Here is a 21,041-nt window from a genome sequence, read left to right on the forward strand (position 1 = left end):
GCACTAGAGAAGTCATGGATACCCTGGGAGACACTGTCTCTGTGGCAAAGGAGTTCCAGTCTTAAAGGAAGCCTCGGAAAACTTAAATATCTAAAGTTAAATTTAAGCCATCAAATGACAAATGGAAGGAATGGTATTTTTTTTTCTTCATCCCAACTACAGGCTTATTCTAAGAATCATAGAATTTAAAGCTGGAAGGGACTTCAGCAGTCACTTGATCTGTTTTTATGAGTTTGCCTTCATTTTACTCAATATTTTTCCATAATTCGTACCTGTGCCCACAGTTGAACATGTCACCTGGAATAGCGTCTGCGTGGTGTGTTTTGGCCAGGAAGAATAATCCTAACTTGAAATATTAACTATGTTCACTTGACGGAGTTTATATTTTTGAGGGGTTTTTTTTGTTAATTTATTCTCAGTAGCTCCACTTCACAGATGGAGCTGACTGCAGCACTTCATGGTGGGACGCTACAGTTTTTCCTGCCATTATTATTTACAGACATTTTCATGGAAATCTCAGGGCTGAAAACTCCCCAGGGTAACTAATACTTACTAATGGTTTTCAAGCATTTTTATTTCATCTGCTGCAGTATGGAACACTGCTGGGGCTAAGTTTTAATAATCATACTTATAGATGCGTTTTAATTACTCACATATTAGCTTCTGATAGTATTAAATTTAAGCCTTTTGTGCCCATAGATTCATAGTTAACTTACAGATAAGGTTGGCTTAAAAATTTCTACTCCTGAATCAAATACTTTTTTTTTTAACTCAGAGGAATTGTTCCCATTGAAAATGTAATTAGTTTTGAAATTTGGTCTCCTGAGTGTCCATGGAAATTGTACTTCCTGATTGCCATGTGGAAGGGGGAAGTATTCTCCTATGGTTAGACATTTGTGTCTCTTTCAAGGAAGAGAAATGTATGTGAATTGCATTTAAAACTAGAAATTAGTAATCTGGGTGTTAGATGCTCACAGCAGATAGAAAAGTAATAAAAACCTTAAGTCCTAGGAAGCGAGGAGCAGGTAGGTCTTGACTGTGACTCTTTGGGTGGGGACAAGGCAGAGAGGGCTTACAGGAGGAATGAGGAAGAGGGTGAAGGAGCTTGTGGCTCGTTCTGTGTGTAACCTGTGATGCGACCTGCAGCTCCTTGCACTGGCTGAGTTTGAGATGACGTGCTTGCAGCACCCGCTGGGGAGGCGGGTCACAAGGACAACTGTGGAGCTGGAGCTGGAAGTGCAGGGTAGGAGGACATCCAGGCAAGGATTTGAACAGCTGCTGGCTGTCTGAATATCAGCCTCCGTGAGTCACAGGCACAGAGAACTCATCTATGCGGCTGGAGGCCGAACATGAAGAAGGAAGAGTGTTGTCAGACAATACTCTGATGCCCCCAGAGCTCTTTAAAGGCATGACAGAAATTTGTTGGGTAGTTATTAGAGTCTAGTCCATAATATTCATTGTTCATTTAAAAGCTTTCCCTTTGCTTTTATTTAAAGCAAATGCTGTTAGTCTGCTTTAAAAGCTGACTAAAATGGCTTTTACTGGACATCGTATTATTTATTGGTGGGGGTGGTGTTGAGAGCCAAAGAGAAGAACTTGATTGATTGATTGATTTAAGGCTTTTGGAGGATTGAATTGTTACTTGCTGATCCTATCCAGGATTTCGAGATTTTTAAGGAAAAGTGGACAGTGCTTGCTTTTATCCAAGGGATTTTAGTTGTCATACAGTCTGCACAGCAGCCCCTGGAGCAGTCTCTGTGCTGAGGCTGTAGAGAGGGGGAACTTCAGAGTGTGTGGCATGGGCTGATTTGGGAGTCATTTAGTCAAGGCTTGGTCTTCCTCGTGGCCTTAGGTCTGCTTGAAAGTTGCACATCATGGGGACATGATTTTTGTATGGCCTGAGATCTGTTTGGGTGCTAGTTGGGAGGAGGCAGAAGTAGTGAGAGCAGTAAGGAGCAGCTCTGCTGAGACATGTGCTGCAGTTCCCTGAGCCGCCTGGGAGAGGGTGGCTGGCCATGCTGGGCTGTGGCTGTGGGGAGAGAGAGAACCATCTTGTTCAGCTCCCAGAGTAATTCCCAACATGTGGACAATGTATAGAAGTCTGCAACCACAAACCTCTTGGGGCATAAGTAAATGAAAAGGGGCTTTTGGCTATATGAAGCAAAATGTTTATAAACTCCCAGAAATTTACTTATAGCTTGATTCATTATGAAAATGACTCTGGAAGTATTAAACTAGACAAATTAGACTCCAAATATCACACAAGAGTACTTTTATATGGCTTTCATTTTCTAAATGTGGATGTTCCCATTATGTTTCTTGCAGATGCACGCAGTGACTGGTTTGAGGATACATTATGAGCATTGGAAAATGAACTTGTTAGGTAATAGAGAGTTTTCAGGGGGCTTTACAGGAGAATACTAGCAAGATGTGATGCTGAATTTTTTTAGTTCCGTGATTATTAGTACATCCACCTATTACCTAATTGCACATTATTCCCATTATCTTTGGTATTCCAAGGGACTGTCCCCCAGTGTTAGCTCCTTAATGAAAAGTAAAGAAGTAACCTTGTTTTCAGGTATGCATGGAGATTGTTGGTCTCCTTAGTGTCCTAAAGGTAGTGTGTCATATGATTTTTTTTTAATGTTTAAATTTTCAGGTTTTCATTTTTTTAAATGACTTTTAAGTGTCCTGAAAGTAATGGAAAAAAAAAAGAAAAAATTTCATTCACCAAAAAACCCCAATAGTTGCTGAATAATTAGAGAAATTCTGCTTTTAGTGTTTGGGCCTTTTTATTATTTTCAACTCTGATTTTACAGCTGAGTTGTAATATGTGACCAAATGCATTACGTGAGTATTTGCTTTTTTTTTTTCTTTTTGGCCACATGGAAGTACCTAAAGAGATGGAATGTGACACACCCAGAGAATGAGGCACTCAAGGGACCTAAGAACTTGAGAAGGCCAGAAGCAGCAGGATCCCTCCTCTCTATGCCAGGCTTTGCCAGTGCTAATTGGGGAGCAGAGAGCCACTGAGCTCCTGTGAGGATGAGTTTGAAAGTGTGTGTGCACTCTGTCACACAAAGGCATGTTCTCCTGATCTTTGTAGAAAGAGTTAGGGAGATTTCCTTACCTGTGAGATTAGTTGTAGATTCCGCTCAACTAAAGTCTTCCTCAAAGAGCCCTGCAAGAAAGTGCTCTTTTGCTCTATAGACCAGGAAGGACCCATGTGATTCCAGCACATATTTTTTAATTCTCTCTCCTCAGTTCTTGAATTTTGTATTTCATAAATTTTCTAGTTTAAGTCGTTGTTTTAAATTGTACCTTGCTTTGGCTCAGTGTGTGTGTATGTTGGTAATTTTTGTGAGAGGAAAACTTTTAGGTTTAATTACACGTGGCATAGAAGGTAAATTGCAGACTTTTTCTAGGTTGACTAGAAATTATTACTATATTTTTTTAAAGAGCAATTTTGTGGTTAAAAGGTGATGTTTTGACTTTAAAGAGACCACTTTCTCCCATTTGGGCAAAATTTATTATCAGTTTGCATATGCTTTAATGAATAAAATTGAAACCCTTTCTTCTGGCCACCACTGGAGTCAGGGATTCCAACAGTGCATGTGCTTTGTTCCACGGGCTCCTGGTCTGAATCCTTCTGTCTATTTACTTTTCACATTTTCAACACTGCTTAGCACATTCAGCCTTCGAAACCATTGGTAGCAACCGTTACGTAATCATGTTGCAGTGAAGAATTTTTACATTTGGTTAGAAACAGACTCCAAGTAGGAGATTAAAAAAAACAACTTGTGAAAGTGGATGTGAGAGTAGGGTAGAAATCCTAGCTAACTGATTTTAACCTACATGTATGTTCGATAGGTGGCACCTAATAAGGCTAATGTGGAGCTCCCTTTTCTAATGAAGATAGGAATTGTTTTAGTTGGGGTAAGCTAAGCTATGCTGAGTATCAAACAAACTTTGAGATCTCAGTAGCTCAGACACTCAACATGCCATTGCTTCTCCACGTGAGATTTACTACAGGGTTAGTAGCTCTCTAGTGTAGCTCCCTTCCAGGCCGTAGCCCAGGGATCCAGACTGCTGTCATCTGTACTTCCAGGTTACCACTGTAAGGAAAGTGGGTCACATCAGCTTTTAAAAGCTTCAGACTCAGGAGTGATGTACATCTTTGCTTACGGCCGGCTGGTCAGAACTTCTCGTGTGGCCTGCCATGTGCAGAGGTGTAGGGGGTGCTAGACAATGTGGAGGAATACATGGATATTCTCTGAGCAGTTAACCTCTTTGCTACAGGCATATTTAGCACTTCTTATTTTGCCTCCTTAATGCTCACTTTGCACATAAATAAACTAGGTAAGGCTTAGGCCTGAAGCATAGAACATAAGGAGTTAATTATTCCGTAGACCAACAGTCCTCAAAGTTTGGTCTCCAGATGAGTGCATCAGCATCACCTGGGAACTTGTGAGAAACAGAGATTCTTAAGCCCCACCCCCTAGGCCTTCTGAAGCAGAAACTCTATAGAGCGGGACCCAGAAATTGTTACAGAATGCTCTCGGTGCTTGCTCGGCGGAGAGCCATTACCCTAGATTAGTGATTTTCAATCTTTTTCATCTCATGGCAACACATAAACTAATTACTAAAATTCTTGGGCACGCCAAAAATATATATTTTGGTGATATAAAAAATAAGTATAATTTTGATTCATTGATACTGGACTGCTATTGCTGTGCTGTTGGCTGTCGTCACTTTTTTATTTGACAGTCTAAGGGTAAAGAGGTCAGTGCCTCTGACTAAATAGTCAGGTATTGCATGTTTCAAAAATTCTTGTGCCACACTGGTCGAAAATCATTCCCCTGGATGAATGGACTGTCTTTCCCACCTGTTGAACTGGTAGTTAGTGAATCAACCCTGCAGTGCTGGTATGCACTTCTAATGTATTTGTGTAGTAAACATATGCTCCGCTCTGAGCACATACAAGTTAATAGGAAGCACTTTGGGAGTTTGTACTGTACTTAAGCATTTTGCAGATTTAACTCATCTGTTTGTCACAGCCATACGTTAAAGGTATTATCATTGTCCCCATCTTATACATGAGGAAACTGAGGCAGAAAGTGGTTCCATAACTGTCTAAGGGTGGTGCCCACAAGGTCAAACCACTTACCATAGCTGGCAAGTGGAAGAGACAGGATTTGAACCTGGACAGCTGGCTCACAAATCCTCCTAACTGCTGTGCGAATCTGCTTGCTGAGGCTAGGGTGGAAATCTATTATGCCCTGCAGTAGTTCTTCACTTTTTCTTGAATGGAGACAGCATCAGAATTAACAGGAAGTGTGGTGTGTCAGTGGCAGTTCACATTACAAGTTCAGCCCCCTCACCACCAGCTTCATTCGTTGGTGGTTTACTTGTGTGGCGGTAGTATGGGGGAAGGCGGTGACAGTGTTGGCCAATCTGAAAATGCACGATTAGGCAGCAGTGGCTATCATTTAAAACCAAACAATAAATAGAATGGGGTTGTTAGGAGTAGAAGAGACTGGCTAAATGGGAAGTGTTTTCTCAGAGTGAGGTTGTTCAGTCACACCAGAAAAACATTTTCTTCAGTTAAACTGTGTGTGAGTTTCAGGCTTATGAGAGAAACCTGTTCTTATAAGCTTCTCTTTTGATTCTTCTCAGGTCTCATTTTTCATCATCATCTGCCCTCTCTGAGATGCTCATCAGAGGCCTGATTCCATGAGGCAGTCTCAGCAAGGTTTTGGTTAAGTTTATATGAGCAGGACTTGAGTTTTAATACAGAAAATGTGTTTTTACTTCCAAGAAAATTGATAAAAGGTTATTTCTCTTCCACTTGGGAAATTCAGGTAGAGTGAGACAGATGTGATATATAATCTTTGAATTTTGAACTGATTTGGTTGAAAAGGATTTTTCAAATGACATTGAGAACTACTTTTCAAGCAAGTTGTTTTTCCTTGCATCTTTTAAAGTTTTTAAATTATTAACTGCATTTTTTTCTTACAGGTGGGTCTATTATTTGTTGTTGCTTAGGTGTACTTTGCTGGCCCATGCATTCCCTTGCCTTCTTTGTCTCTTGTGCTCAGCAGAGTAGAACTGAGACAGCTTCTTGGCAACTCTGCCCAGCACGGTACCAGCTTTGACTCTAGGTAAAGGATAAAGATAGAATCGACCCTTTCGGTTTTCATGTTGGCTGGGAACAGCTGCTATGCTTTGTATAGCTCTGAACATAACATTTCATTCCACAATTGCTGAAATTTTTAGTTTTCTGCAAGTCAGGGCTTAACCACTGGGTTTTCACATTCAGACTTAGAGCCTAGAATTTCCCTTTGAGGAACAGTTGCTTGTCTAGGAGTTTAGTAATTTACAAGAGCAGAAATGGTGGAAGGGAGAAGGTGGAAATTTGCCTAAGCTGTTTTAAAGATCCAATTTCTTCTTTTCCTTTCCCTTCACCACTTCCTTTTCTATCCTCTCTTAAAATGTTTTAATTTGTTTAGGCGCTTTAACAGAGATATAGATAATTGAAGTAAATCTTGAGTCAGATCTAAACTAAAGAAGAAAGAACTAACCTGAAAAAGAGCAACTGAACTCACACATTGAATCGCCGAGCCCTGACGTGGGAACCCTGTGCCTGTGGAGGGCTGTACGTTCTTTAAGAACCAACTCCTGTGAGTCCCGTGCGGTGTCCTAGTGGCATTCTGCACTGAGGTATATCTGGTTTAGATCGCAAAGTTCAGCCTGAAAAAAAAGTGAAAGCCATTTTGGGTTGGGTGTTTGGAAAACATTTTCTCCCTTCTCCAAGACCTAGTGCTCTTGGTATTTGTAGAGAGAATCCACTTGTTTTTTCCCTGTCCTTGCTGTTTAGGAGAGCAGCTACATATGCAAATTGAGTATCTGTTAGAAGAAATATAACAGGGTTGCCTCAAAAAGCAGGAATAAAAGATACAGCCATTAGAAATAACACAATTTTCCTCCCTTCTCCTTAGCCTCAGAGGAAGCCTCAGAGTAGGAAACAGGATGCCAGACTCACCCTGAGTAGGAGAGGTTTCCAAAGGGCCGCTTTGCTTCCCCTGAGCTCAGTTTTATTCCAGAGCACCTCAAGGCCATGTGGTTGTAATACCTAGGCTGAGAGTCCTCCTCTGTTTAGCTTCCTCGTGCCTGCCACAGGGAGGCCTTATTTATTACTAGTTGCCACTGTCCTGCTTCCCGGGCTCCTATGTTGCAAACACCATCAGTTCCCCTTTTCTCTTCCTCCCGCTCACAGCATATGACCCACTGCCTATTTTCTTTAGATTACTAAAATAATTTGAGTGCCTGCTGTGTGCTCATTTATCTTTCCAGACTCCAAAGGCTTATACCCCTTCATTGCTAATACTTTCACATTTGTTTGGACACCACACACACTCTTCTTCCTGGGGACTTCATTCCTACCAGCCCTCATCGCCATCTCAGTGGCTTAAAATGGGTGTTCCTCATTTCCCATCCTGGACCCTCTTATCTCTGAATGTCAGCTCACCTAGCTCAGACCCCGCCTCTCTGTGGATGGGTCAACCCCACAAGCACTCATTATCCCTGATTTCTCACCAATATACTAATCCCATAGTACCAAGACCTCCCCTTCTGATTCCTTTCCTTGCCTTCACTTTCTAAGTGTCTAAAAGTGAGTTTCTCCCAACCCGCTTAACAATCACCTTTCTGATGCCTCAGGAAATTTAGCCTCTGACAAGAGCAATTTACTCTTAGCTCCCCCTGCTTTTTCAGGTCCCTGCAGGTCTTTGAAAGGTGTTCAGGCTTACCTTTCCCTATCTGTTCCCTTTGTTCCCATTGTAGCTAGGTCTCATTCCCCAAGTATCCCATACCACTTTCAAACAGGTTTTCTTACAACTCTTGAGGGTATTTCCCCCTACTACTGCAACTTCCCCCTCCCCCATAATCCCCCTACCCCCGACACACACCCTCTGTAATCAGGTCCTTATTGGGTATCAGCTCCTTGCACCCTCTCTTCCAATTTTAATCTGAGTTTAAAATTAGTATTGTTTTGACAACACTTAGTTCTCTAACTTTCTAGTGTTTTCTTTATCGTCCCTCAGCTAGGTGGGGAGCTCCTGGAATCTCCTTCCTCCTAATCTAGTTAGTAGATCAATAATTACTAATTGAGGTAACTGACAGATGCATTTTAATATCAGGAAATATTCGAGAGCCTTAAGTGAATATCCCCCTCCCCCCAAATCATTTGAAGGGAGATTTCAGGGTTCATTTGTTCATTTTTCAGAAAGGCTTTTTTGTTCTCACCTTCAAAGGACACATGAGAAAACAAGGACAGAGCCACCCCCCCAACACCTTTTAATCAATTACTTTTCCCACTCCTCTGTGACTCCTGAGTTCTACAGTTAACATAATCCCTTTTATAACCAATTTATTTTATTTATGCATTGCAATTTAAGTAAGACTTGTTTGTGCATAGAAGACTCAGTTTTAATTCTTGGCTTCTATTTAAAAGGCTCAGTACCTTGCGTGTTACTTTTTGTTAATTGCAGAGCAAACATCCTCCACAAGACCACACACTATTCTGGGACCCCTTTGAGATTCTCAGGAATTGCTAGTGCTTGGGCCACATTTACACCTATATGTGGATTTACAGAAAACCTCCTCTGTGCCTCTGTAGCCTAGAAGCTGTGATAATACCTGTGTTCAGAAAGTTTTAACCTAAGAGTCAGCATCCAGAAACTAACTCTTGTTAACAAGTCTTCTAACAGTTAATTATTCCTGGAATAACTGGAAGGATAGAACAAAACCACGGAAACCAAATGACATGGATGGGGCTCATAAGGATCTCTGCCCCCTTCCTTTCTTTAGGATGAGTTCTGCTCTAAAATTACAACTGTTTATAGCAGACATTGGGAGATTGTTTAAGGGATTGATTTCACTAACTTTTATTGAGTTACTGCCATGTATGTGTCAGATGCCATTTAAGGTGCATTACATGGTTGGTCTTATCTTCACAAGACAAAGGAGGGTTCTTGTTTTTGTTTTGTTTTGTTTTTTTTAGAAAGAAAGAAAGGTTTGAAAGTCTGATCAAATTTATGGAATCTTCGCCCCCCCACAAATGAATACCACATAAATTTTACATAGTTTCAAGGGCATGCATCTTATCCGTAGAAACCTAGCCTATCAGCCCTAATAGGTGGCCCACAGTAGGCTCATATTTACAGAATGAATTAAGGAGAAGCCTACTATGTGCCAGGCAGTGAGCCACACTAGATTAAATTGGGGGAGTGAGGAAGGTGAACAATTTCATACCATAAAAAGTGCAGTCTATTTTCCCTCTTGTGTATATTTTTAAATAATTTTAAATCAAGTGTATAGTGACATTAAATTATGCTTTCATTTTTTGAATATTATGATATTCTAGTGGCATTTCAGGTTGCATTTAAAAAGTAATACCTGCTTTTTAAGCTTGATCTTACTTTAAAAATATTTTCTCACCTTTTTACACAATGACCTTCATGTCTGAGTAGGACCAGGCCTGAGCAGGTCTTGGGGAGATGGGGCAGGGTGGCGATGACTCACCTGGGGGAAGTCTAGTTTAGCAGAAGTCCCTCTATTGTTGGTTTCAAGGGTTATTTCCCTTTTTACACTGACTCTGATAAACACTTGGAAGAATCATAGCTAAGTACATTACTTTTGGGATCGGCTTATCCCCTCCCCTGCCTGCAGGTAAAACCATGCAAGGTCATCTTTATTTTTGCCTTAGGGCTTAAAAGCTCCAGGGAGCAAACAAAATAAGACTGCAGTCTGGTACCCAGTATTACTGGAGAAAGAAAAAATACAATAGACCTGTGCTGTATAGTGCAGCAGTCAGACAGCTGCTGGCCATGTGTAGCTATTTGAATTTAAATGAAACTTAAATAAAATTTAAAATTTAGTTCCTTAGTCACATTAGCCACATTTCAGTTGCTGACTGGCCATTGTGTGGCCAGCAGTTACCATATTGGACAGTACCTACAGAGAATGTTTTCATCCTTACAGAACTTTCAGCTGGACAGCTTTGCCCCAGATCACATCAAATCAGCCAAATGCTTTCACTCAGTATCTACCATGTTAGTTTTACATGATAGGCTCTTTGAAAGTGAGAGAAGGATGGGTTTTGTTCTTGTTCTATATTTGAAGTTTTATGTAGATTTGTAACCTTAAGTTTAGGTTTTTTAAGCACTGTCCCCCACATTGGCTGCTTTATGATTACCCATTTCCATTAGCGATTTTCATGGTTTGACACTGATATTGTACATATATTTTAGGGCTGCATGTGTTAGGTATTCCGTAATCACAAGCATTTCATTTTCCAGTGCCTGGGGGCCCCTGGCCCTCCTTTCCCACCTCCTCCAGGACCTTATTTCCCAACTGCTTCTTTCTCTCTCTGGACATTATTAGGTTTTCTTTTCAACAGAACTGGCTTAGTCCTGCTGTCCACAACCAGTCTCTTCCTGCTGTATTCTCTTTTTTCTCTCCTAGATGGGGGATTTTTTTCTGTATCTCAGTTAACTGCTTTGCCTCATTCTGTTGCCAATGCAGGAAGCCCAGCGTCTCTGGCCCTCATTCCTCACAGCCAAGGTTGGCTCCTTGTACTCGTCATGTCTGTCCCTGAGATGGTATTACAGTAGCCACCTAGCAGAGCTATGTGCCTCTAATTGCTCATATTTTAAACTGCTGCCCAGGGCTTTTAAAAATATGATTAATTTCACTACAGGGTTGAAAAAAAAAAAGGAAGACCTTTAATATTCTACAGCCGTAGGATATTAAAGTCCATCCCTGTTAGATGGAATCTTGACCTCTTTATAACTTTGCCAGCCCCATCTTTGCCATTTCCCCCAGTCCACTCTCCCTCCATTCATACAATGACTGGTATACTCAGGTCTCTGAGGGCTTTGCTTTAATGGGCCAGTTAGACATGGGATTGTTGCCTATTTGTGTGTGTGCCAAATAAGGGCATTAAAAAAGTTTCTATTATCTACTGTCTTTGTCATCTTATTTTGAAAGGGCATATAAACCTTAGAAAAATGGAATTAGCATTGTGAGAATCTCAATAAATTTTTTCGTTTCACCTGAGAAGGGTAAAAACTTAGGCAGTTAGGAGCTAATGCTTTTGTGATGCTATGTTCCATCCAGATGTACTTCTTGAGTCTCTGTGCTTTTTCTGCATACATTTCCTTCTAACTGGAGGAAATGACTTCTGAAAGTGGAGTCTTTCCTTCAAGCTCAGGTTTGCTTCTGCTCTACTGCAGTGATTTTCAAACAGTGTACCGCGGGAATTTTTAAAGCAGACAATACCTGAGGTTAGTCAGGGGTACTGACCTCCTTTCCCTTATATTGTCAGATAAAAAAATAATAATAGTCAACACAACAATACCCATCTAGTGTGAACAAATCAGAATGATACCTTTTTTTTTGTCAGATCAGCAAAAAAATATATTTTTTGATGTGCCTCAGAGTTTTAGTAGTTAGCTGTGAGATTAAAAGGCTGAAAATCGCACCTTCGTGTTTGCCCCATAACCCCTTTTCCCCTGGACTGGAGTCCATTTTCTTGTGTCACATCTCCTCTGTCTCCCAGCCCAAGTACCAGCCTTCAGGGCCAGGAGCTCTGTCATTCAGCTCTTGGTGGTTTTAACATCTGAAAAAATAGACTAATGTCTGAGAAAGATCATCATCCTATTTCAGGTCTTCACATTGATACCACATCTTGTCTGTCCTATATCTAGGGTACAGAAATAGTATAGAGCATCCTAAGTAACTAATCTTAACCCTTGCAGAGAATGCACATTGTTCTGCACACTCTGCTAGACTTTGCTTCCAGCACACTGAAAGCAGCAGGGATGACCCTGGACCTGAAACTGCAGGAAACTAAAGAGACCTGTTTTTGACATGAAACTTGTTTGGTGGCTGAAGCCGTAGAAATGATAAGTATGAAGAAGCTGTGAAAGCTTTAAGGCCTGGCAACTTCAATGGATTAATGTGTCCCTTTGTTTTCTCTTTCTACAAACTTAAATAAATAAATAAATAAGCAAGCAAGCACTTGCCCAATGCCGTGAATGAGAATAATAATATTTGACTATAAATATGGGTTGAACGGAATATATAAGTAGTATGATTCTTTAGAAATCTTTATATAAGATAGGTAGAACCAGAATTACTTTCCATATCTATCTTCCAGACTCTCATCCCATTAAATGAATCTTGGCTAGTAGCGTACAAAAAAAGTCATCGCCACAATTAGTGGTTGCTTATGTGTAAAGCTTTGAAACGGTTCTTGTCTTGGCCAGAGCACAGCGTTAGGGGTTAACTACAAGAAATAAAGAGAAACTAAGTTTTTTTTCCCTTATATCCTGCAAATAGCATTTTCACCGTGGCCAGGTAGCAAACGGTTGTATAATCTGTTAGACCTTTTTTTACCCCCTAAAGAAAATTCTGTTTCCAGATTGGGAACATTCCAGGATGTCACTGTCCTTTAGTAGAGTTACAGAAAAGTGTCAGTTCCAATTCCAAATCTGTTAAGTAACCAAGGCCACACTCTTGAGGTGTATTTTGAATTCTGCGTTTTGCTTGTGGGGCCGGCAGAGCATGAGGTTGGGTCTGTGTGAACATGTATGTGCCTGGGAGTAGTGGACTGCTTTTTCTTTTCAGAGTTGTAATGAAGCATCTTAAAGGGCTTTGAAAAAGTTTCCTCAGGCATATTTAGTGAGCACGGTAGATGCCGTTGTTTCGCAAGTTTTCTACTTTCTTTGTCTGTACAGGTTGTTCCTGACTTCATGGCTGGAAGGAAATTGAGGATGTTGAAGAGTGCTTACCGTTCGGCTGGTGGGGCCAAACCGGTTAGCTGGCTCCTGTTCTCAGATGACCCAATGCCAGGGCCAAGTCCTGTGGCTGTAGAAGAGGGGCCACTGCTCTGGTCTCTAAACACCCTTTGTTGCCCCATTATTTAGCCTCATAAAAAAAGATCCTAAAAATATTGGCTTCATTTTGAAGTGTTGGCACAGAGGTTGATGATGTGGATTTAATCTGTAACCTGGCTCCTGTCGCTTATTTGCCACGGTTTTCTCCATGGCCTTGCCTCTGCTGTCATATCACTCCACCGCTTCTCTCCTGCCTGGCCCTCTGTCCTCTGAGACTGTGCAGAGGTGATGCGGTAGTTAGGCAATGATGCTTTTCTTCAATTGACTTTGGAAAGATTCCGTGTAGTCCAGAAACAGGAACACTGGGGGACTATTTTAAACATCAGATCTTACCATCTTGTGAACCTGTTAACCCCACAGATGTTGGTGTGATGCCAAGAAAATGGAACTCCTGGCCTCGAATGGCGGGGGGGTCAGGGTCCTCTGCTCTGATGCGTGAACTCTGGCTGGTTGGCCCACCCTGTAAGTGGTGCACAGCCCCCCAACTGCCTTGAATAAGGAGTGGAGTTTGCTGCCATTTCCCATCCTGAATATTCACAGGAATGCTCATAGTTAGGCAGGTGGAAGGGCTTTTGACACCAGACTTCAAGACATGCCAGCATTCCAGCAGTTGAATCTCATACGCAGACTTGGGCCTGGGAGGGATATCAGAGATCATGTCCTCATTACTCTGCAGATGAGGGGACCAGTGTATTCCAGGCCATTTGCTTATGCCAGGAAGCACATGGTGTACTGTTCTGTGTTCCAGTGGTTCAAGGGTGTTATTAAATGCTGCTGTATTGTTTTAATAGTAGTAGTTTAAACTCTAGAGTTTTGCTTGAGCTACTGTAACTAACTTGTGGGGTATGTGGGCTTTGAAGGTAGCTCTTACGTTTGCTGCAGAAAGAAAGCAAACACATACGTGAGCCCAGAAAGTGAGGTCTCTTTCTTGGAGGTGGCCAAGACTCTCCCACACTGAGGCACAGGCAGTGCTGGAACATTGGACTTGGAGACTTTCAAAAGTTGGAGCTGAAGTGGATGCTGGGTAGGTGTTGCTCAGGCATTGTTCCAAGGTTCTAGAGGCCAGTAATATTTTAAACAAGTCAAGCAGCCCCTCGAGGCGAGTTGCAGGAAGTCCAGCCCTTGGTTTCGTGTTGCTGCGTGGTCAGCGGGAGATAAAAGTGTGGACTGTTGCAGGCAAGGCCCCTCCTATCAGTGGATGGCAAACTGTTAAGGAAAGATAAAAGAAAAGAGCAGGGATGTTCTTTTTGAACAACAGTAGGGTGCCTTTATCACAGACATTCAAGTAAAATGAAGGGGGTGAACAAGAGATCCTCTGCTTTATGACTGCAAGTGCACTAAAGCAATTTCTGTTGTGAAAATATTGGTAGAGGCTGTCTTTTTCAACCAAAATAGTCCATTCAACAGGGGGTGTTTGCATCACATACTGCTGAGGTGACTAGGCACGAGCTTGGGTTTTCAAATCTTTGTGCTCCAGAGACTTTCCCTGTGGAGTATTTGATACACGGGAACCCAGTGGAAGTGTCAGGCTGTTCGTGAGCTGAGCAGATGAGAGCGGTCCCGCGCAGCAGCGGTGAACTGGTTCGCCAGTGGGAACACAGGCCAGGCCGCTGTGACCTGGCTCAGGTACCAGAGAGGTTAAGGGAAGGGACCTGTCCGACAGATGCTAATCTCCCCTTTTAGAGTTCCCTAACTGTTCTTTTTAACCGGTGGGGGTTGAAGGGTGGCATATGGGAAGTTGCAAACAGGTATCTCTTTCTCAGGGTGGGGTTTGTAGAATGTGAACCCACATGGAAGAGCCTGGGCATGGTTGGCTCCCTGTGTGAGCTTAGTCAACACACAAAGGGACCAACTCGCTTTGGGCACATCAGAGGCTGCTAGGCTGGGGGGCTCAGCCCAGATGTGGGTGCAGCAGTAGTGCAGTTAGATACCCCAGTGGAGCAGTTGTCCTGAAGTAATCACCCCCTCCTCAGAAGGTTAGGGAGGAATGCCACAAGGGCCCAAGCACCTCAAGACTTCCTCCAGGACCATGCCAGCCCATACCCCTGCCTTCCTTTTGAGGTGCCTCTGCTGGTCAGCTTAGTGCTGCAGGTGGGGGCAGAAACCTGGCCCATGTGCCACCTTCCCTCCCGACGCCCTGTGTTGTCCCTCAGTAGCTCTTGGGTTTGCTCAGTTTACATTAAGAAAAATCCATTGGCTTGCTAGTGTTTTTTGGTTGGTTGGCTTGCGATAACCACTTATCAAACACATATATCTTGGAGTATTTGTTTTTCTTCATAGATATAGTGGTGAATATTTCTCTTAGAGGCAAAATACAGGGGGAAGAGGTCATCCATTAGAAGGCACCGAGGACAAGCCATTGAGCTCTGGTATATTCACCAAGCACAGTCATTCTCAGCTGACAGTTTGTGACGTCTGGTTACCCGCTGTGATATTTTGACCACAGTTCACCGCTTTTCCAGTGGGCGAGGAAAGATGTGATCTCCTCCTTCCACTGCCTTCTCTGAGCTGATAGAGCACAAGCATTTCGAGCAACACTGTCTTTAACAAAGTAATTTTTATTTTATGAGGGCTGCTGTACGGAACCACCCTGAATTCTGGGAATTTAAAGCCCAGATCCTAGGTTAACCACCTGCCCTAGGGGTACTTAGCTTGTATCCAGCTCCTCCTCAGGAGAAAAGTAGAGAATCCTGTTTTGCTGCTGCTGACCCTTTACCAGAGCATGTCAGAAAGGCCAGCCCCACAACCTCAGGGCCTGTGAAACAGTTGCAGGATATTGCCTAAAACTCTCAGCAAACTGCTACTGAACTTTACCCCACCTTCCTCCCTTAGGCTGTAAATGTGACTGAAGACAGGACATCCACTTCACAGGAATGTCCAAAAGAGTCCCATCACTATGATCCAGTTGCCTGACAGTGTGGGGTGCGGTGCTGGGTGTCAGCTGCACTGTGCTGGGCTCTGTAGCTGAGAGGGAAGAGGTGTGGGGACTATGGATGAGTGAGCCTTCTCCTGTGGGAGCCAGAGAGTAAACTTCCTTGATTAAGCAAATGTGAAGCGGACCAGTATTTATATCAGCAGCGAACTGAAGCTGGAGGGGTTTCATTTCCTGTTCATCATACAGCATGTTCTTCTACTACTTATTGTCAGTGGGATTGCATTTGTGATGAGCTCTATTATATTTATATTTCATTGTTAAACTTAGGGGGTGGAGCCAAAATATATTTAAGATCCTAAAACTGGCCCCTGCCCTCAAAGCACTGGCAGTTCAAGAGTGCAGGCCCAAGGGGAGGCCCGTGGGTGAATCAAAGCACTGGCAAGAGCTGGCCCAGTGGCTAAATAAACTGGAATGTTGGGAGGTAAAGAGTACCATCAGCAACATCAGTAGCTTGTCCTGGGGGGTGCCATTGCCATTTGTAAAGTGTTTTAATATTCCTTTGACTGATTCCATACTATAGGGTATGGTAGATAAAGTATTATTAGCCTCATTTTCTGGATGAGAGAACGGAGGCCCAGAGACTTAAAGCAGCTCCATTGGTGGCCAGTGGAGTTTCCAGTCCAAGGTTTAGACTCCATACTGTGTGTCTTTAAGGTACACTAACTACTGTAGTTGATTCTCATGCTGCATGCTTTGGAATCCTACAGTATCATGAAAAAGGGGTTATCCTTTTAGAAGCCCAGAATCTGGATGTTATAAGGGTGATCTTGATTGGGTCTCCCACCCACTGCAGGATCCTCTGCTTGAATATTCCCAGGGACAGCAAGCTCATTCTGTTGTGGAGCCTCATTCCATTGTGGGCAGCATTAGTTGTTCAAAGCTCTGGTATAAAGACTAATGGAGTCCCAGACCTGCTGCTTTGTGCCTCCCACCCAAACCTTGTTCCTGCCATGGTGGACATGTGGGAAGCATGGGCCTGTCTTCCACACACCAGGCCTTCAGATGTTTGCAGCCAGCGTTGCGTGGGTCCAGTTCTTTCTCTCCCATGGGCTGAGTGTCTCTAGTTCCTTCAGCTATTTCTTGCTTTCCCCTGGACTTGGTTCCCAATTCTCTAGTTTGCTAATTGCCCTTCTTTGAAGGGATTTTTAGTGGTACTCCTTGTGATGCAGCAGAATGTACAAGAATTTTCACCATCCCCCTTAAGAACTACTACCAAGGGTTGGTAACACAGTACAGTGCACAGATGATGGGCTATGAAATTGTGCACCTGAAACCTGTATGATTTTGTTAACTAGTGTCACCCCAATACATCAATAAAAAGGAAAAAAAATAACTTTAAAATAGATTTACAATATCAAATTTTGGTAAGGATGCAGAGCAGCTGAAACTGTCACAGTAGTGTACCAGTGGGAGTATAAATTGGTAAATCCTTTCTGGAAACCTGTTTGGCCGTATCTTCTATAGCATGTGTATGTATCCCCCATGACCTAGCAATTCTAGTCCTAAATAAATATGTATCTGTATGTATATGTACCCCAAATAGCTGTGTAATAACCAGCAAATAATCTAATATCGCCTTATAAGATTTGGGGAAGAATTTGAGGACGTATGTAAAGTGCCTAACAAAGTTTCTGGCTCAAGAGTTTATGTCACAAGCAGTCAGTGCTCCGTAGTTATCGGGAAAGGGACATGTAATTGCACATACACTAGACTTCTGGCAGACTCTGACTTAAATTCCATTTTCTGTTACAGTAGTATCCTTCTTTTCTGTTTTTAAACTCCTCAGTCAAGGAGTGATGTGGAAACCTCTCCTACCCTGTTTTTGATAAGCCAGCATAGTAGATCTTAGGGATGGGGTAGGCTCTGGATCCTAAACATAGTCCCCTGCAGGACACTCTTCCTGAAATATCTTCTGCCAGAACCCGCAAGACCCTGCTCTGCCATGGAGGGTCGTTGAAGGTGCTCGTGGGCCCTCTGCCCAGCATGAGTGCTTCCTTATTCAGGCTCCCTTGGCTGCCCATCCCCTTTCTCACCAGTTTCTTCAGGCAGAATAGAAAAGCATATAGGTTTCTGCTGAGTTGGACAAGATGATGAAATCCCAGATCCTGGTGGCCTGGCAGAAAAGCAGTGTGTGGGCAATGACGGGCTCACCTGGGGAAAGGGGCAGGGTGCCCTCCCGGAGGAGCAGAGCACTAGAAGATGGATGGCTGCTGTGTGGCAGTTGCGTCTGGGCTCCTTGGGTCTGGCAGCAGTTAGATCCTGTCTGTGAGACCTGCTCCCAGGAGAGCTGCAAGGAGTGGGCTCTGCTTCTTCACAGTCTTATTTACTGACAGCAAAGCCTATAATCAGAACTTTGACCCATTTCCTCCCTCTGAAGAAGCCAAGAGCCCTTTGGAGAGATGCAGGAAGAAGAATGGGGTATCACGGGATGATTTTATCGAGCATGTACCAGAAAAACCTCTCCACCTTCCCAGCAGTTTATATTTTAAATAGTAAATGGAATCTGAGTTACATAGGGGAATCTGGTAAGCAGAACCCTGTCTTTCGAATCAACATTTGCCTGTCTGCCGAAATTGTATGTAATGTGACAATTAAAATGTCCAAATTATTTTTAAGAGGGCAACTCCTTCCAGAATGGAACCTGTCACTCTCCCATAAGCCCCACCTTGTGCCCTCACTTTACTGACTAAAGCTCTTTCACCCAAGGACAGTGAACCGAGCCTTTTGAGAAGGGCATCAGCAGCTCCTGTTAGACCTGGTACCCACTGGATCAGCGAAAACCTCATCAGTAGGGGGTGGGGGCATGCTCCAGGCAGCTGGGATGAATTCTGTTTGATTTTTCTTCCTCCAGCTGTGAGTCCCATTAAGACACAAACCACAGTAGGAGGTGAAGTAGTTCTGAGGCTAAAGGGGAACCATGCATAGGCCTGCTTCCCCCCACCCCCCACCCCCCAACCCTCCTGCTCCCAGGCTTCTGTGGCACACTAATGTCCCAGGGGCATCAGAGAGACTTGGGGACTGTGAGGGTGCCCAGGGCCTCCGGAAATTCGGGCCGAAGGACTCAACAGCACCCTCCAAGGAGCTTTTCCTTAAATAGTATGAGCTTGGTGGATGCCGTCTGCTGGGGAAAGATGGCTTTGAGGGTCCGTAGCTGGGTGGAGGCCGGGCTGAGTGGTTTTGTTCCCCAAGAATTGCTGCTGGCCCTGCCTTATCTGAAGCTCACATCCCATACATGCCCATTTCTGAGGAAGCTAAAATAGCTCGTGCACACGTTAATCCCCCCTTATTTATTATTATTTTACTATGGTAAATAAAGCTAAAGTTAGAATGAGTACCTGGATTTTTGCCCTGAGGGTGGTTCCTTTCAAATCTTCACAGCAGAAAGGTTTTTCAGGGAGATCATTGGTTTGGTATTGCCCTCCTTCCAGAATTCTGGAAGACAAGTGCTAGTTCCCAAGGCTGGGTCACAGTCCCCTGGGAGCTGACACACGGACCACTGGGGTGAGGCCCAAAATCTGTATTTTTCAGCCCCATGTACGGTTAAGGTGTGATACCACCTAATGACCTCCCTATGTTGAGAGCCTGCATTTCTGACAAAGGTCTTCGACGTGGCTGGACAGGGACTAGTCTTTGGGATGGCTCTGTTGGCGGTTCAGTGGCAGGTAACTTCTTACTCATTCCATGAGACTCTAAGATTTTCTTCGCTTGGTGTTTGCTTAATTTTTGATCTGTGCACTTCTGGCTACTCACTCCCCACCATCTCTGTTCCCTATTGTCTGCCCCCCACTACTTCCCATGCACACACGTTTTTAGAACCCCAGCACCTGAAAGTATGGGCATCCCCATCAGAGTTTCCTTTTGTTCCAGGTCTACATTCCATTTTCATGGAAGCACAAGTAACCTGAGCACACAGGTCACTTCTCAGCTCGAGCTCACATTCGTTAGATCAATTAGATCCAGCCACTCAGACAGGATGGGCTGTGTGGGATCTCAGGCAGAGACTGGTGGCTTCCTTCCGGTCTCCTTGCCCAAGTGCTTCTAGAACCTCGCTCTGTAGGATATGGAGTTCTCCATCCCTTGTGCAGTGAGGGCAGCAAGTGGTTGCAAACTCTTGCCCTGCGCAATGAACTTTTTAGTCTGAGATGGAAGTCCAGTGCTGCCTCCTGCACAGAGAGTAAGGCAAAGGTGAAGGTGGGAGGAGAGACTCCTTCTTCCTGCCTAGAAATAGAAGGAAATGGCAGGCCAGGCACTGAACAGTCTGGAAGGGCAGAAGTGACTCAGAATGTGATTGTCAGAAGTCAGAGGATGTGACTGCGGGAGCACATCTGTTCTCTCAAGCCCTGTGCTAGGAGTTGCAGATTTTGCCCAGAAGAAACTTAACAGAGATAGACACTGGATTCTCATCACCATACCACCATGGTGTTGGGGGCAAGTTACTTAACTCTCACCTATGTCTACACCTTCATTATCTTTTCTGTACACTTCATAGGGTGTTTATTACAAACATTAAAGCATGTGATAGATAGAATTAAAAAAGTATTAGCTGTGCTACTACTTCAGAGTTCAAGTTTGGAACTAAGAACCTGGGGTGAGTGGGGATTGGGGAGGCTAGGCTACATGTGGAAAGTGGCCCCTGAGGGAGGGGATGGGGAAAGTAATGTTCTGGGAGAAGAAACTGAACAGAGATAACTGTGGAGACTGGTGAGCAAGAAGGCCAGAAGGGGCTTTGAATGACAGGTTAAAAAGTCTGAGTGTTTCCTGTAGTCTTGAGGCAGAGATCAGAAGACAAATCAAAGGGAGGCCCACACACCTGGTCTTGGGTCCCCAGGTTGCAGTCTCCCCACCCCTTCGTACTTTGTTGTCTTGAATGCGGGCCTAAGGGTGCCTCTCCCCTCTTCTTAGTGGTCCCCAGAACTGGCTGGAACAGCTCACAGTGCCTGTTTGTGCAGGGCCCACTCCGTGTGACCCTCTAAGGCCCCCTTGGACCAAAGCTCCTGTCAGCTGGGGGAGGGTGACTTGCATGGGTGCCGCCCTGTCCAAGGCAGAGGCTGCACCCTAAGCCAAGAAACACATCAACTTCCTGGAACTCAGAGCTGTCATCGCAGCTGTCCCAGGCCTCAGAGCACACGGAAGGCTGTCCTGGTTAG

At 43.7% G+C, this 21,041-nt stretch overlaps 1 protein-coding gene and 1 long non-coding RNA gene across 6 annotated transcripts in view; one reads left to right on the forward strand and one right to left on the reverse strand.

The window, feature by feature from the left end:
- Positions 1-21,041, forward strand: part of RREB1 (ras responsive element binding protein 1) — a 178,234-nt gene that overhangs the window by 77,577 nt on the left and 79,616 nt on the right. The gene's annotated exons all lie outside the window — the stretch shown is intronic.
- LOC118500742 lies at positions 1,836-19,730 on the reverse strand. The gene is made up of 3 exons (XR_004903328.1): positions 18,843-19,730; positions 14,441-14,445; positions 1,836-1,847 (listed from the first exon to the last, which is right to left on the reverse strand). It is a non-coding gene; the product is annotated as an uncharacterized LOC118500742 (long non-coding RNA).

Source organism: Phyllostomus discolor, chromosome 5 (assembly GCF_004126475.2).
Source record: "Phyllostomus discolor isolate MPI-MPIP mPhyDis1 chromosome 5, mPhyDis1.pri.v3, whole genome shotgun sequence".
NCBI lineage: Eukaryota > Metazoa > Chordata > Mammalia > Chiroptera > Phyllostomidae > Phyllostomus > Phyllostomus discolor.